The sequence below is a fragment of the Arachis ipaensis genome, chromosome B06 (assembly GCF_000816755.2).
Source record: "Arachis ipaensis cultivar K30076 chromosome B06, Araip1.1, whole genome shotgun sequence".
In the NCBI taxonomy this organism is placed as follows: Eukaryota; Viridiplantae; Streptophyta; class Magnoliopsida; order Fabales; family Fabaceae; genus Arachis; species Arachis ipaensis.
The window spans coordinates 47,219,840-47,223,651 of record NC_029790.2 but is presented as its reverse complement, the minus strand read 5'-3'; the positions used below and the strand labels follow the sequence as shown (position 1 = coordinate 47,223,651).

The following is a 3,812-nucleotide window of genomic DNA, read 5'->3' as shown; positions in this document are numbered from 1 at the left end:
ACATCCATTTAGGTACACTTGAAAAGTGTAGCCAAAAGTAAAAAAAATGATGTCTTAGGCTACGGCTACGCTTTCTGGCTACGGCTATGCTTTTTGGGGTGATTCCTATTCGGCCGTTGCCTATTCTCAAAGGCTACGCTTTTGACGTTTGAGAATAGGGTGCGCTTTTCAAGTGATGTTGTCCAGGACCAAAGGCTACGCTTTTCAGCTTCCATTTTTTCCAGAATAGGCTACGCTTTTCAATGCTACTGCATCACCTGTAAAGCGTAGCCACATAGTCTACCATGGCTACTTTTTATAAGTGTAGCCTTAGGTCCCTCGTTTTTTTTTTGGTATACTATAGCTACTGTATATAAGTGTAGCCTTAGGTCTCATTTTTTTTTTTGTATATTATAGCTACTGTATATAAGTGTAGCCTTAGGTCTCGTTTTTTTTTTTTATATATATATATAATTTTCTAATAATTATTAATACAACATAATAGTTAATAATATGATTACATGTATAATAATTCTGCATTTTTATTTAAATGAGATGAATATTATAAAATAAAAATAAATACATAATAATACTAAATAATTTCTTTAAATAATAAAAATGATCTTTCACCAAAATATATTTCATTGAATTCATTAAAATATACTATCACTAAAATTAATTACTACAACATGAAATATTTCATTAAATTCACAAATTCACAAAATGAAATCTTTATAGTCTCTTTCATTAATCAATAATCATTGTACAAGTTTGCTTTATGATGCAAATAAAATGAGATCATACTATGAGAAAAGAAAAAAATAATCCTTAAAACACTTAAACTCTATGAACATTCCATATGAAAAAGAAAAAAAAAAGTGATACACATTACATAAGAAACTTGGTCCTTACACTAATCCTTGATAAATGTATTTATCAACATGTTTTGGTTCACTCCTCATTCAATATCAACATACAAATCTATTCTTCTTGCTGTATCACTTCTTCTGCCTTCTCTCTAGTCTCTCCATATCTAATTTAGCACAACCAAAGAAATTTGTTACTCTACCTTTCTACTTATAACTAATTTTTTCAAACCGAAACTAACCTGTTTAAGAGGCACTTGTGACAAAATTTGATGACACAAGACTTCCCATTTTTTACATTCTTGCACATAGTAGCAAAGTGTCTCATCTTTTTTCAGCACTATAAACATTGCAAAATTAAGATTAGAAACCAAAAAAACAACAAACAATTCTTTTTCTTACCATAGTGAACATGCAGAAATTTTTTGGAATCATTGTCACTCAAGTTAAGGTGGCAAGCTTTCGTGCAATACCTTGACAATGAAGATAATAATCAAAATTTTTAGGTCATACGAATGCCTAATAACCTACCTTGACAATGAAGATACTCCAATGCAACCACGACCTCAGTAGCATAAAATCTATGAATATTGAGAACTTAATGTTAGCTAGAGGAAAGTAGGAGCCATGTGCATGTAGTGGCATAATATTATTATACCTGGCAGCCTCTTCTTTAAAAGAAAATATAGAAGTTTAAATTTAAATTTTCAAAATATTGAGTTCTCTTGAATTGTTCGCTATTGGTAGAGGAAAATTCACCTATAAAGTTCTCATATATGTTGGAAATACGAAAGAGAAATAGGGAAGAACAAATTAAAACCTGCCAGTATCTCCTAATTACAAAGGTTTAACTGGCCTAAAGTGCTTTAAGCCTGTTCTCCACAGTCTATGATCTGCAAAACCAAGGTTACATAAATTTTAATGGAAGTCACCATTTTTAGGTTTTGAAGACTTCAACATTTAGCACAAGTTGAATATGTAATGATGTTAATAGAGTTTAATAATTTGAGACTCAGTATATGGTAAATTAATGAAGCACTTGAATAGAGTCCAAACCAGTTGTTCTCCTTCTTTTACAGTATTTTTTGTGATGCAGTTGTGAAGAGGATCCACATGTTGGCTATCATTGAGTTGAACACCAATAAAATGCTGTACTTCTCCCTGTTGAACCGAGTAAAAAAAAGTGCTTATCCATCCAAAACAAAATTTGTGTGGCAAAATATTAAAAGAGCTAACTTCTTCACTTGATTATGATAAGTTATACCTTCTGGTCACGCATAGGTTGCATATGGAACAAGTTCCAGAACTTTTTACCTGATGAGTTGAGCAGAAATAGCTTCAATAGCAATAATAGAAATAATAACTGCAGATATCATTAACCTAACAAAACTATTTGTACAAAATTAAGCTATCCAATTTAGTAGCCAATATTATAACTATAGAAACAGAGATCATTAACCTGATCAGTACTTTCTTTTACCCAGTTTCTATTACAATCTCTCTAGTACATAGCAATACAGGGAGTAAGGAAAAGATGGTCATACTGTCATACCATATTTCGCAATATCTACTCATGCATCCACTCCCAAAAGCTACTAAATACAAAAGACAGTGAAACTATATATATATACAAAAGTATAAAATCTATCTTTAAACATAGTTCTTGAATCTTGACTCTCATTTTTATAGTTCAAGCTACAAGGGCTAACCTCAGTATACAGTTTCTCTAGAATGACAAGGGCATTTCGATGATAGGCTCTCTAAGCATCAACCTATCAAATGGGAGAACAAATGAGAAAGAAAACACAAGGCTCTCTCAATTTTCAACACATAGGCCATAATGGTTAAGCAGCAGAATTAGCTGGAATAAACTTAACGGAAACACTATTAACACAATGACGTTCATCAGTGGGTGTCTTGAACCCCTCTCTTTTGAAAATATGACCCAAATGGCCACCACATGATACACAAGTTATCTCAGTCCTCCTCCCATCTGGGTCCGACTGAAAGTGGTTTATTCAATCAATGTTAGCGAAGGAAAAAAAAAGAGAGATGAATATCCAAATATTGAATAAGAAAAAGAACTCACTGAGCGATTGATGGCACCATGTAAACCCTCAAAGAAAGCAGGCCAACCATAACCAGAGTAAAATTTAGTGGAAGACCTATAAAGAGGAGTTGCACACCCAGCACAGTTGTAAACCCCTTCTTCATAGAACCTGTTATATTCTCCAGTACCCTTCAATTTGCACAAGTTCCCATTGCAGTCACATATTCTTAAATCTCAACTCAACTCACTTTATAACCAATTTCATGTCTTAAAAAGAACTTCTTAGATTGTGTTTAAACCCAGATATATATTTTCCAAAAACTACCAATGATTCTAAGAAATGGCACTAAAATAACTCAAAACAATGAGAACAGAAAAGGTTGGGGAATTGAATTCATACTCAGTTCCCTTTTGGCCTAGGATCCTGAACTACTCAGGGGAGAGAATGGCCCTACATTCGTTCTCTGATTTCTGAATGTGAAACCCTGTTGACCTTGCTATCCAATATTCACTCTTTCTCAAAAAGCTTTCTGCTTTCTCACACTGGATTTGCACGCAAGCCGTTTCTTATTTATAATAATAATGATGATGGAACCCCATTTGGATAAATAATCTGGGAAATTAGGGCAATCACTTGATAAACTTTGACTTCACTAGTTCACTAGTTCACCATCTATACCCACATTTAGATCCTTCTGCAACTCACCTAATTAGTACGACCACTACTACACTTATGAACAATACTTATCTTCAAGAAATGGAAAAGAGCTGCAATAGGGGACTGAACTAACCACTTAGAATTTAGAAACATTCAAGATTACAGCTCTTGAATCAAATTCCTTCCTATCAAGTTCTACAATGATCAGAATTTGAAATTAATCGACACAAACTTCTGAAACTAAAATAACTGTTATAAC

General features: G+C 33.0%; 1 long non-coding RNA gene across 2 annotated transcripts; it reads right to left on the bottom strand.

The window, feature by feature from the left end:
• LOC107648754 lies at nt 786-3,211 on the bottom strand. Of its 2 annotated transcripts, none has more exons than XR_001622050.2 (7): nt 2,935-3,211; nt 2,555-2,848; nt 2,390-2,440; nt 2,110-2,159; nt 1,902-2,006; nt 1,088-1,185; nt 786-1,012 (listed from the first exon to the last, which is right to left on the bottom strand). It is a non-coding gene; the product is annotated as an uncharacterized LOC107648754 (long non-coding RNA). The 2 variants fall into 2 exon arrangements; XR_001622051.2 differs by having other exon boundaries at nt 2,390-2,437; nt 2,935-3,207.